Source organism: Podarcis gaigeae, assembly GCF_964106915.1.
Source record: "Podarcis gaigeae genome assembly, chromosome: 7".
Taxonomy (NCBI): Eukaryota; Metazoa; Chordata; class Lepidosauria; order Squamata; family Lacertidae; genus Podarcis; species Podarcis gaigeae.
This window is the reverse complement of record NC_139683.1, coordinates 39,383,452-39,397,679: the sequence shown is the minus strand read 5'-3', so window position 1 is coordinate 39,397,679 and position 14,228 is coordinate 39,383,452.

Here is a 14,228-nt window from a genome sequence, read left to right as displayed (position 1 = left end):
GGCTGATATCACCCAGCTGAGTGAGACTTGGGGCAGGCTAGAAGAAAGCAACTTGCTCCCCACCCTCCAGCATAACCTAGCTTGGGTGCTCAAAGTATTGTTTCTTAAGCTGCATTCTTGCTTTGTAATGAGGTTTCCAACCAATTTTAGAGGTCATCTAAGTGAACTTGCTCAGATTCTTACCTGAAGGGATGTGCCCGTACCACACACAGTATGGATTCATCCGCATAGTTTACAAGTTTATATCTTCCCCCATTACTATGTGGGGGTGGCACTTTCTCCATTTTCAACACTGTTTTGCAGAGTGATTCCTGTTGGACGTACCACTCACATTCTTTCATAGTGCATCAGAATTGCTTGGCATATTGAAGCTATAAGAGCCAATGTGGTGCCGTAGTTAAAGCGTCAGACTTGCACCTGGGAGAGACCAGGGTTCAAATTCCCACTTGGCCATGACACACACTGGGTGACCTTGGACCACTCACTGCCTTTCAGCCTAACCAACCTCACAGGGTTGTTGTTGTTGTTTAGTCGTTTAGTCATGTCTGACTCTTTGTGACCCCATGGACCAGAGCACGCCAGGCACTCCTGTCTTCTGCCTCCCACAGTTTGGTCAAACTCATGCTGGTAGCTTCGAGAACACTATCCAACCATCTCGTCCTCTGTCGTCCCCTTCTCCTTGTGCCCTCCATCTTTCCTAACATCAGGGTCTTTTCCAGGGAGTCTTCTCTTCTCATGAGGTGGCCAAAGTATTGGAGCCTCAGCTTCAGGATCTGTCCTTCCAGTGAGCATTCAGGGCTGATTTCCTTAAGAATGGATAGGTTTTATCTTTTTGCAGTCCATGGAACTCTCAGGAGTCTCCTCCAGCACCATAATTCAAAAGCGTAAATTCTTCAGCAATCAGCCTTCTTTATGGTCCAGCTGTCACTTCCATACATCACTACTGGGAAAACCATAGCTTTAACTATACGGACCTTTGTCGGCAAGGTGATGTCTCTGCTTTTTAAGATGCTGTCTCTGTTTGTCATTGCACAGGGTTGTTATGGGGGATTAAATGAGGACGGGCAGACCCATGTACGCCATCCTAAATTCCCTGAAGGAAAAGTTGGGTTATAAATGAAATAAATGAATAAATAAAGTAACACAGAGCCAGCCACAGAGAGCCTGTCTCTAGTTCTTTGTTCAACACTGGTCCTTCAACACTCCTGTAGGACTCTCCTCCCTTCACAACCCCCTCTGTCCTATGGCGATTCTAGCACTTAATGGGGCTGGCTGATGCAGAGGTAGCTAGAGGTAGTTGTGGTTTCTTAGCAGCACACTCTTCTGAATTTGTGTCATAGTTAAAAGGCTGCACCGGGATTGATAGCTGCTGCTATGGACAGTAGCACACCCCAAAGTATGAACTACTAACTGTAAAAAGAAGCAACAGTAACTAGGCTGCAAGATGGCAAGGCACACTGGCTCTAAGAGATCGTGAAGACATTAGAATGACTTCTGTAAGCAGACTCCTTGTCTAAGTGTGTCTAAGCAAGAGAGCATGAAAGCCTTGTTTGGGTGCATAAGTGCTTTGACTGCCTACCTCCCAAACAACATCTCTGTAATTACAAAAAAATCTTTTAAAAGCCTACAAAAATCAGTTCCTCAACTGCTGAGAAAATCAATAAGAGAACTTTAAATCCCGATTACAGCAGTGCTTGCTGAGAGCTTAAAACTAGCTTCCTTATACGTGAAACTAGGAGGTGATTGATCTTGAGTGCTCTGCCTGCTTATATAACTTGATTTGACCTTCACTGGCATTTGATGTGACCCTACTTGCACTTTTATGAATAGAGGTTACCAGCTGAAATCCCATAAAACAGATTTGGCAATTGTGTCTAAAAAAATTCATTTTATCCTGTAGTTCCATGCACGCTTTTGGCAGTCTCAAAATATATTGGGGCTTTTGATAGCAAACAATCATTTTGCTTCTTCTGGTTATTTTGTAGCTTCCATCTTTATGTCCAATCTCAGCAAAATGCCGGTGTTCGTACAAGGTGGATCTATGTCTGCGCAAATGTGCTATTGAGGATAATTCAAGAGGCCATATGGGAACATGTGAAAGTGAGACTACTTTTTTTAAAAAAAATAATCTAGTAATAGGTTAAACTTATATGGTGCTTCTAGGGATCTCAGGAAGCTCCAAAGCTCAGTTGTAGAGGAAGGCCCCAATCCCTGGTAGCACTGGGTTTATCCCCTGCTTAAAACTCTGGAGAGCTGTCAGTGTAGACAGTACAGAACTAGATGGACCAGTGAACTGACTCAGTTTAAGACAGCTTTCTATTTTTCCATTCAAATAACTGAACAGGGTCACAGTCACACCATACATTTAAAGTACGGAACATTATAAACACATGGTTTCCCCTCATGAATCCTGGGAACTGTATTACCCCTCATATGACTACAATTCTCAGCACCCTGAGAAAAGTACAGTTCCATGGATTTTTTGGGGTGGGGAGCCATGTGTGGTGTAGATATGACCTATGCATTCATTCCAAGACATTTGATATTTTCCAACCACCCCCTAGACTCTGGCTTTCTTGAGCCAAATGTGGAGAACTGTGGTAGCAGGTGCTACAAGCCTACACACGATTCCCTGGCAGTAAGTCCCAGTGAGCTCAATGGGTTGTATCCAAAAAGTTCTACTTGGACTAGACCTATTGAAATTAATGGACCTAAGTTAGTCATGTCCATTTATTTCAAGGCATGTACTCTTGAGTTGAACTACCATTGGATACATTTCAATGAGATTTACTTTAGACCAGAGTTTCCCAAATTTGGGTTTCCAGCTGCTTTTGGACTACAGTTCCCATCATCCCTGACCACTGGTCATGGTAGCTAGGGATGATGGGAGTTGTAGTACACACGTTCATAGGACCACACTGCAAGTATGCTTAAGAACTCTTCTGGTCAGACACTTGTAAGATATTCCAATATGCATTCAACTAAATGTTTAAACTCGAAACTTTGATTGAGATGCTATGTTGCTAGTTCATGTAAAGACGGGGGCTTGCTCCTTATGATAATGTTTATTTCTTATTACTTTGATCACAATAATTTGCATTTTATTTAATAAATGTGCTGGTCTTTTTTGTCTTCTTTCCCCCCCCAAAGTGCTCCTATCAGATGAAACATATTGTTTGTCTGATAATAAGGTTTTTGGCAGATGGCTCAATTTTGCTACGCCACAGTTGATTTAATTATAGAAATTATCTGCAAACTACAACATATTTCAACAAAATTATGCAACTAATGGTTGGCCTCGCTAAACATTCTCCTTGCTAAAGATGGAGCGGATGTGTTTTTTGTCTCTCAAGAACCTATTATGTGGTGAAGATGGAACTGCTACTTGAATGGTATCTGCCATAGCATGGAGGGACTCAGCATCCCTGGCAGGTTCAGGACCTCAGAGTATCAGTCAACAGAACAGACCTACTTAGTGGATTCTGCTAAGTAAGTAAGAGCTGCCTCACTCTGCCTCATCATGGGGCTGGACCTGTTGCCAGGTCACATGACTGAGCGAAAAGAAGTTTGGAATAAGTGCAAGTCTCTTTTTGTCCCACCCCTGGAACACTCCTCTTTAGGGATTTATGGCAGCATACATTGTCAGCTGATATTCCACTGGCTGAACTAGCATAGCCCCATCTCAGCCGGATTGAAGGAGTCATAGAATCATAGAATTATAGAGTTGGAAGGGACCCCAAGGGTCATCTAGTTGCCCTGCAATTCAGGAATCTCAACCAAAGCATCGATGACAGAATACACCCCAGCTGAGCTGGGGTGATGGAGTTGTGCTGATGGAGCCTAGGGCTGAGACAGGACTAGATGACCCTACTGGTTCCAAACACACTTATCTTGGTGAATCTTGGGTTTGGATTGCACTGAGTCAAACTCATGGTAGACTCATTTAAATCAATTGACTTATGTTAGTCATGCTTCTGGTTGTTTGTGGAGCTTATTATATAGAGAAGTCTCTCTATGTGTGTTTTAGTAGTATTATTGCTGTCTTTTTAATTTTATTTTTACTGTGCACTTTTATATCTGATTTAATAAGAAACATAAATTCACTCTTTGCTTAACATTTCCTATTAGTGCTTGCTGAGCATGCAGCGGGAAACAATCAACCATTTCATGGATTTGTTTTCCTTCCCTCCTACGTCCTCAGAGAAAATCAAAAGCCTTTTTTAGAATTGGTATTCTAGGATAGTCAGTAAAACATATGCAAGATAATGTTTTTCCACAAACAGATAAGTTTTATTTATTTTCTGCAAGACTACAGACTGGTGCTGCTTCTATGGATCTGACAACAGGCTTCTCAAACATAGTAAAACATTACACAAAATGGAGCTTATTAGCAAGCCGTGTCCCACCCACCTATTCCCTGAAATGCGGACAAAATGCTGCCCATTCACCTGACCTTGGACAGCGCAGGATTATCTGGTCACCCCCCAGCAGGTTGGAGTAGATTTTTATTATTATTATTATTGGTTTCCATTCCAAAATTGCTCTTACCAAGCAACTGGGAGTCTGCACTGATGTAGTGTTTAAATTCAAATTAAATTTGTTTGGCTTGAGGTCTTCCCCAAATAAATGTCTCACAACCGGTGGGTGTGGTGGATTCTGAAATTGCAGCAACTATTCGACCACGACTGTTGGAGACAGGATGCTTCTGAATACCAACTGCTAGGAATCACTGGTGAGACAGTGCTGTTGTGCTCAGGCGGAGGGGGGGAGCGTGGAGAGCAGGTGGGGGCGGGGATGGCGTGTGTCCTGGGGGCAGAGCACACCGCCCACAGGGGCTTGGTGCGCATCCTGGGGGCAGGGCATGTCACCTGTGGGGGCGGGCAGCCACAATGGAACCCCACAGGGATCGTGCTGCCAGGGGCGGTGTGCTCCCCCCGCACTCCTCTTCCTCCACCACTGTGCTCAGGTCCTGCTTTCAGGCTTCCAATGGGCATCCAGGTAGCCACTCTGAGAATAGGATGCTGGAGTAGATGGGACACTGGTGTGATCCAGTAGACTCTTTTTCTGTATAATTTTTATTTATCATTTTTCACTACAGTGTTTCACATTTCATTGAATATAACCATAAATTCATTCTTTGACTTCCCTCCCCCCCTTCCATGGCTCTATTTATTTATCCATTAAGGCTGAATATTCTAATTTTTTTTATATACATTTTTATTGGGTTTTTACATTTTATAAAGACATACACACACGAAAGGACAAAGACAACACATATACAGTTTCATACCCTGACTTTCTTTACCCTCTTTCCCTGACTTCCCCCCACCCCCTCTTCATACATCCCAATTCCGATAGTTAATTCAGCAAATTCTTGCCTAAGGTCTTAACCATATTATTATTACTTTTAAAACTTAACTCTATTTACTTGTCCACATTCAACTTATCCAATTCTCTTATAGACATTAAATCCTTTTTCTAAGGTCGATCTAGCTTCCCTTCCACAAATTTCTCCCCTTATTATATTGATTATAAGTCACAATGGCCAAATAAGAAAATCATAACATTTTAAAGTTCTATTCTCCCCTCCCTCCCCACCCCCGGTTTCTGTCCCTTCCCAAGCGAATGTCCAAAAAACAAAAAAGAGCAGTTCCTAGCCCGGATTCCTCACGTCCGAGGCCTTCAATTCTCTGTTAGTCCCTCTCTGCCAATTCTGTCGGTAATCCTTTTTGTTGGTCCTCAGATCCCGAAGGAGCCCTGTCACAGTCACATCAAATTTTCTTCCATCCAAAATGTTTAAAAATGATTGCTGTAAAAGATCAGCTGCTTTCCCATACTCAGGAGGGAAGTCCCAGTCATGTTTCTTTATTCTTTTTAATTCCAATATTCCAAGTGCTCGAGGGACTTCCTTCTTCTTCTTTCTCATCTTTTGCAGATTTGTAATCCAAAGATCTTCTTTGTATTCTAGCAATGTAGGCTTCTGGTTGGTATTTTCCACCTGTACTATCTCCACTCCTTCTTTCCTCTCCGTCAATTCCAAAAATATCTCTTCTGGTTCAGCTGCAGATTCTTTTTCAGTCGAATCCTTTATGCATTCAGCAGAGTTGTTTGTTTTAAAATTCAAGGTCATAAGTTCTTTATTCATAGCCATACTCTGTTCTTGCAAGATTCCCACGAGAAAGAACATTTTTTCTATCTCTGCCAGTAATTTTCCCTCTGCAGCCATTGTAATGTCTCTGGTTCCCCCTAGGGGGATTTCAATTGCTTAATAGTCCTTTTCCAACAATCCGTTACTTTGTTGTTTATGACTACTTTGTTTCCAGCCACCTCAGTTCAGATGTATCTCCTTTAGTTCAGAGAGTTGTTAAATAGCAAAGTTCTTAACTTTAACCGCCCGTTTGACAGCTCCTTTGACAGCTGTCAAACTCCTTATTCTTTTTCCTCCAGCACACACACAGGACGCTCCCGGGTTCGTGGGGGGGGGGGAGTTTACACACAAAATTCCAAGATTCCTCCCCTTCTCTCCAGCACAAAAAACTTCTTCTGTCAAATTCATGAAAGAAAACCTTTAACACCAAAAGACGATAATCTCTCCACCTTAGTTCTCCGATCTTTGCTTTGGGTCATTTGTAAGTAGGGGGGGTGCGGACTTCCCTTTAGCACATCCCCCGGTCGTTCCGAATTCAAAGGTAGAAATTTTTTAAAGTCCAAATTCCATTCTACTCACGGGTTGTTTGTTTTCCAGTCCAAATTTTGGGGAAAAAGTCAGCGCTCTCCGGCCATGGCTCGCGGCTTCGTTCCACTGAAGTAGCGGTCTACTCCCAGCACCACGCCACTCTCTGTACCCTCTCCGTAGCCTTTAAAAAGGCTCTTCGTGGGTCGGGGAGGGCGCTTAAGGTGCCCACCGAGTCACCAAGTCCGCAGGCATCCGCGCCTGCGGTTTCTAAGGGTCCCCGCGTCGCCGGCACGGCAAGACCCGTCTTCAGCAGAGCCGATTCCCTCCGGAGCTCGGAGGGAATCCGCCATTAGCCGATCGCGCTAACCCGGAAGTCCTGAATATTCTAATTTTCCCATATATTCATATTTATCCCTTCCCCTTTAATACTTTACACTGCTGGATTTACAATAACCCTGCTGATGTTTAACCTGATTAACATGATTCTTCAGATTTTCCACTCTTCCTTAAATACTCCATCTTCCTGATCTCTTATTCTATTAGTTAAATTTGCTAATTCAGCTTGGCTCTTTTTATGTTCTTTGTGTGGGTTTGAGGGAAAGAGTGGGTGCTGGGATGGATGAAAGGAGTATTACTCAAAACTGCTTCTCAAAGCTTACCAACCTGAACTTTTCCTAGAGTAAACAGAATCCCTGTCAAAGACATAGTAAATCCAAGAATACTTATCGCAAAGCACTGGAAGACGCAAGATCTACCCACCGCGGAAGAATGGCAGATGCAAGTAATTGACTATATGGAGATGGCAGAAATGACTGGCAGAATCTGAGACCAGGGAGAAGACTTGGTGGAAAAGGACTGGAAGAAATTTAAAGACTACCTGCAGACACATTGTAAAATCCATGAATGTTAAAATGATGTGAGATATAAAATAATATGGCATCAGTGAATAAGCTATGATTATGCAATAAGGAATGTAATAGGGATGAAAATATGGAAATAAGACTTACTTAAATATCTTAACAGATAATGAGATTTGAAAGAGGATAGGGATTTGCTGAATCTGATGGTAAACAGGAACACAAGGAAGGGAGGTGTGGGGAAGCCAAGAAACAGGGTTAAGAAACTCAGAACCTTAAAGGGAAAAATGCTTATTCTTTCTTTTTTATGTATTCTTTATTTTCTTTGCTTTATGTTTTGTATTGTTTTATTTCTTATATGTTCTTATGTATCTCTCTAAATTTTTTTAAAAAATATCTTATAAAAAAACCCCCAAAGAAATAGTAAATCAAGGTAGGATTGTACCAGGGATGGGGAGAATGCAATTCAGTTCACATTTATAGGTTAGCCTACTGAATTTCTGAAATAATATGCCGACTGAAACCTAGCCATCCTTTGCAATTCACACATCTCCAAATTTTGCAATGCTGCCATACAATGTGTGAGAAAATGTGCATCCTAAAGTATGTATAAAAATGCATGCATTGGTGAAAATAGCATGCAAAAAATGCATTATATAAGGGGAAATTGCCTTGCAAAAAGGTGTATGTTAGGCAAAATTGCACATAAAGATGATGATGATGATGATTAAAATTTATATACTGCCCTATATTCACAGGTCAGTTCACAGGATAAAATCACAATATAAACACACAAAATACATAATCCAAATAAAAAGAAGAACAACCCAATTATGCCCCCCCCCAATAATCAGAGAGCAAAAATAGAATTTAAAATACGTAATATTTGTAATGAAACATATAAAAATAAGCACCCATCAGGTATCACCAAGGAGTAGATTAAAGGGTCAATTTAACCGTCTTTCAAATCAAAACATTTTAGCCATCGGTCCCCCCCCCCCCAGTTGTAACCATTCATAGAAGCTCTTTGATCCAGGGGAGTCTTCCATGAAGGGGCACTGGGAGGCAATTTTCTATTATTTCCCCTGCCTTCAGCAGCCCTTACCCCCATCCCCAAATCTGATCCAAGGGTTGGGGGAACCTTTGGGATAGCATTTGGTGGGAGCAGGGGAGGTGGCATTGAGGGCTGCAAGAGAAAGGTGGAAATTGCAAATAACTGCCTCCTTCCATCCATGGAAGATATTAGGAGAAAATTGCCCTAAAATGCTGCTGAATGTTCATGAGGACTTGTTATTTTAAAATTCACAAACTAATGTGAAAATGTAGGAACTGAACTTAAGAGTTGAAAACTGGGAGAAACCAAAATTAACAGATTCACCCATCTCTAGATGATGCTGACATGGACTTTCTTGTGTGCCTTTCAAGTGTGTTTGTGTGGCTGGTGAAGAACAAAGGTCTATCCCAGGCATAGGCAAACTCCGGCCCTCCAGATGTTTGGGACTATAATTCCCATCATCCCTGACCACTGGTCCTATTGGCTAGGGATGATGGGAATTGTAGTCCCAAACATCTGGAGGGCCGGAGTTTGCCTATGCCTGGTCTATCCAGTGGAAGAGCAATGATTAGCCGTCATGAAGAATGCTGCAGATCAGACAAGTGCATGAATAAAGGTTGGCTTCCCATAAGTTGTTCATCGTTCAAAAATGCAAAGTATTGTTATAGATTTGATGGGGAACCCATTAAAGCCTGGAAATGTTTTAGCAAGGTGTTCTGAAACAAATAAGAGGGGACAAAAAGAATTGGGATCCATCCTGGGCAGGCTGGCTGAAAGATGGCTGGTAGAAATGCCTTGGACTCCAAGGCTGCCCTACTGTGGGGGAATAAGCCTCTCTTGAAATGACTGTGCTGTAAGATTGGATTCTCTTCATGCAGACTGAAGGTGTAAATAGGTGAATAAACCATTTTTCTTAAAGCTACGACAGTCTCCGCCGTGTCTCAATTTTCCAAAGGAACACAGACCCTGAGTGAGTGGCTGGGACCCCCTGTAATCTTGCTACTGCTCAGCAGAGAGAGGTGGAGGCACCCTACTTTTGTAACAAGATCAAGTAAGTACAGCGCTCAAATTGCTTTTGCAATGATGTATGATCAAAGTGATAGTTTGATATCTTCTCTCTGTAATGTTAAACTGCTTTCTGAACTCAACATTAGTGAAGATTTGCTGAATAGTTTGCCTTCCCCAGAGGGTCTTTCAGTAAAGACATTAGTAGCATTGCTTATAGGCAGACAAGCATGCATCTCACATATTCATGAGGCCTGAAGGCCATGCATGCAGATGACTGATTCCACTGTCAGCGTATAGCCTTTCTTTCTATTCCCCCCCCAAAAAGTGTTTCTTCTTTTGATATTCAGAGTAACACTGAGAGAACAGAACAACTTTCCTTGCACAATAGGATAAATTATTACTACTACTACTTTTCATTTCATTTCATTTTGCTGACTTGAGAGTGTGAGAGCACTGGAAGGAATGCAGGACATTCTGAAAGGCCATGTGCTGCCTTCAGCACATTTTAATATAGGAAGGTGAATACAAACTTTACAACAAAACAAGTGATTTTCAGATATATTTTGTTCATGCAAAGGCCTTTTGTTTATGCAAAAAGGAACTGAGTGGTCTCAAGGCTTCTGTACTAAGCGCATTTTCAGTCTTTACAGAGGCAGACGGCTTAAACAGGAGCAGCAGTTGTAGTAATAATAAATGAATAAATAACATTTCGGGAACGTGTCAGGATAAAGATTGCCTTGTCTTTTCTTGAAATAAGCCATTTACTGCCACGTGGGAGCAGCTATGCATGTTGCGGGGAAACAACTGGGGTCTGAAAAGTTTCTCCTTTTAATGCAGTAAGAATGCAGCATTTTGTACACAGAAAGTGAAGCATACAACATTAATAGAAAGCCAATACAATTAGAATTTGTTTTAGAAACATCAGATTGACACACACTGTGCACAAGTACAAGCTGACTCTACACATGTATAAGTGTTTGTGTGAAAGAGTGTACACTTGTTGATCTGTGCAGTTCAACTCTTTGTTTATAAAGGTACATAGATTGTATTCTTATTTAATATTACTAGTGAATGAAATGAGTATACTGCTCAACTGTTGTGCACACGGGAACACAGATTGTTCACTTGTTGAATGAAATGTGCAAACACGCCTGCAACACAGAGAGACGGAGAAAGACAGACACACACATGATAGATAGATATAGATAGATAGCTAGATAGATAGATGATGATAGATAGATAGATAGATAGATAGATAGATAGATAGATAGATAGATGATAGATAGATAGATGATAGAGATAGATAGATAGATAGATAGATAGATAGATAGATAGATAGATAGTGATGATAGATTATAGATAGATAGATGGATAGATACATAGATGATAGATAGATAGATAGATGATATAGATAGATAGATAGATGATAGATAGATAGACAGATTGATAGATGATAGATGATAGATTAGATAGATAGATAGATAGATAGATAGATGATAGATAGATAGACAGATTGATAGATGATAGATTAGATAGATAGATAGATAGATAGATAGATAGATGATAGATAGATAGATAGATAGATGATATAGATAGATAGATAGATGATAGATAGATAGATAGATAGATAGATGATTGATAGATAGATGATAGGTAGGTAGGTAGGTAGATATAGATAGGCAGACAGAAATATGACAGATTTAACATGCTATGAACAGTTATTTGTGAAACAAAGAATCCCAAACATAAAATGATCTAAGTCTCTTGTTTCATTTGGGTATTGTAACAAGTCAATTTAATAACTTCATGTAGTAATCCATTCAAAAGTCTCAAAATATTGTGTTCAAGAATTGCTAAGCATCAGGAAGAACTTTCTGAGAGTAAAAGCTGCTCAACAATGGAACAGACTCCCGCAAGAGGTAGTGGGCTCTCCTTGCTTTGAGGTTTTCTTTTTTTAAATAAATATTTATTAAAGTTTTTTGATACAAATACCCAAATAATAAACAACATTGCTTATATCAAAACGTGGTTTCATCACTTCTTTGGACTCCCTCACGTCTCCCGCTCCCACTTACATCGTTAAAAATTTTTTCCAAGCAAATTATCAACTTGTTTACAATCTTGTATCCACTCATTTAAATACAATCTAGCGATTCTCCAAAAGGTTTGTGTTTTCTTTAACCTCACTTATAATCAAATTCAATCTAATTTAGTGGTGGCCAATTATTTATAATCTAGCATCCTTCTTAACATTCAAACAAATTACAATGTTTTTGTAAATACATCTTAAATTTCTTCCAGTCTTCCTCAATCCTCTCTTCTCCCAGGTCTCGGATTCTGCCAGTCATCTCGGCCAGTTGCATATAGTCCATCAGCTGCATCTGCCACTCTTCCAGTGTGGGTAGATCTTGCGTTTTCCAGTTCTTGGCGATAAGTATCCTTGCTGCCGTTGTTGCGTACAGAAAAAATGTTCGGTCCTTCTTTAACACCTTCTGGCCGACAATACCCAGGAGGAAGGCCTCTGGTTTCTTAGTGAAGGTATACTTAAATACCTTTTTCAACTCATTATATATCATTTCCCAGAAGGCCTTCACTTTAGGGCAAGTCCACCAGAGATGAAAGAATGTTCCTTCATTTTCCTTACATTTCCAACATTTATTGTCAGACGAATGGTATATTTTGGCAAGTTTAACTGGGGTCATGTACCACCTATACATCATTTTCATTACATTTTCCTTCAGAGCATTACATGCGGTGAAGTTCAACCCAGTGGTCCACAACCTTTCCCAGTCCTCAAACATAATGTTATGCCCAATGTCCTGTGCCCATTTTATCATAGCCGATTTAACCGTTTCGTCTTGTGTATTCCATTTTAACAGCAAGTTGTACATTCTAGATAGTACCTTAGTCTTTGGTTCTAGCAATTCTGTTTCCAATTTCGATTTCTCCACCTGGAACCCTAACTTTCTGTCATTTTTAAAAACTTCTTTAATCTGAGCGTAATGTAACCAGTCTCGCACTTTATCCTTCATTTTCTCCAAACTCTGCAATTTCCAATTGTCTCCATCTTTTTCTAATATTTCCCAATATTTTGGCCATTTGGCCTCCATATTGGGTCTTTTTCGGGCCTTAGCTTCCAGAGGCAAAAGCCACCTCGGAGTCTTGTTTTCCAATAAGTCTTTGTATTTTATCCAGACATTAAATACTGCTTTCCTGACAATATGGTTCTTAAAGGCCTTATTGATCTTGACTTTGTCATACCATAAGTATGCATGCCAACCAAAAGCATTGTTAAAACCTTCCAGGTCCAACACGTCAGTGTCTTCAAGAAGTAGCCAGTCTTTTAGCCAGCAGAAAGCTTCGGCTTCATAGTACAGTTTTAAGTCTGGCAGGGCGAAGCCCCCTCTTTCTTTCGCATCAGTTAATATCTTAAACTTAATTCTGGGCTTTTTGCCCTGCCAGACAAATTTAGAAATATCTCTCTGCCACTTCTGGAAGCACTCCATCTTGTCCACAATTTGCAATGTTTGAAACAAAAACAACATCTTAGGCAATACATTCATCTTAATAGCAGCAATTCGGCCTAGCAAAGAAAGCTTCAATTTTGACCAACTGTCCAAGTCTCTCTTAATTTCAGACCAACATTTTTCATAATTATCCTTAAATAGACTCAGATTTTTTGCTGTTATGTTTACCCCTAGGTACTTTACTTTTTTAACCACAGTTAGTTCTGTTTCTCTCTGAAACCGTTCTGACTCTGTATCTGTCAAGTTTTTCCCCAACACCTTGGTTTTCTGTTTATTTAGTTTAAATCCCGCCACCCGACCAAAGTCTTGAATAAGTTGTAATACTCTTTTTGTACTAGATTCTGGCTCCTGCAAGGTCAAAACTAGGTCATCTGCAAAAGCTTTAAGTTTATATTGTTTCGCTCCGACCTGAATCCCTTGCACCGACCGGTCCCCTCTAATCCTATTCAAAAGCACCTCCAGGACCGAAATGAATAGCAGAGGGGAAATCGGGCAGCCTTGTCGTGTACCTTTTTCAATTTTAAACTCTTCTGTAACCACATTGTTAACTATCAATTTTGCCTTCTGCTCTGAATATATTGCATCAATCCCATTCTCAAAACCCCGTCCCACTCCCATTTCTTTTAAATTTCCCTTCATAAATTTCCAAGAGATATTATCAAAGGCCTTCTCCGCGTCTATGAAAATTAGAACTACTTTTATGTTTATGTCTGTTTGCAAAAGTTCCAAAATGTCAATAATGTTTCTTGTATTAGCAAACATGTGTCTACCTGGGAGAAAGCCTGCCTGATCTTTATGGATTACTTCATTTAGAACTTTTTTAAATCTTCTTGCCAGAACGTCTGCAAATATTTTGTAATCCACATTTAAAAGGGAGATGGGACGATAGTTCTTAAGTTGTGTCTTTTCAGATTCCGATTTGGGTATCAATGTGATGAAAGCTTCTTTCCACGATTCCGGCGCCCTCTTCCCCTCTATAATTTCATTGCTGACCTCCATCAGTGGTTGTATCAGATAGTCTTTTAATGTCTTGTAATACTTGGAGGTCAACCCGTCTGGTCCTGGAGATTTGCCCAATTGCATGTTCTGAATGGCTTGTTCAATCT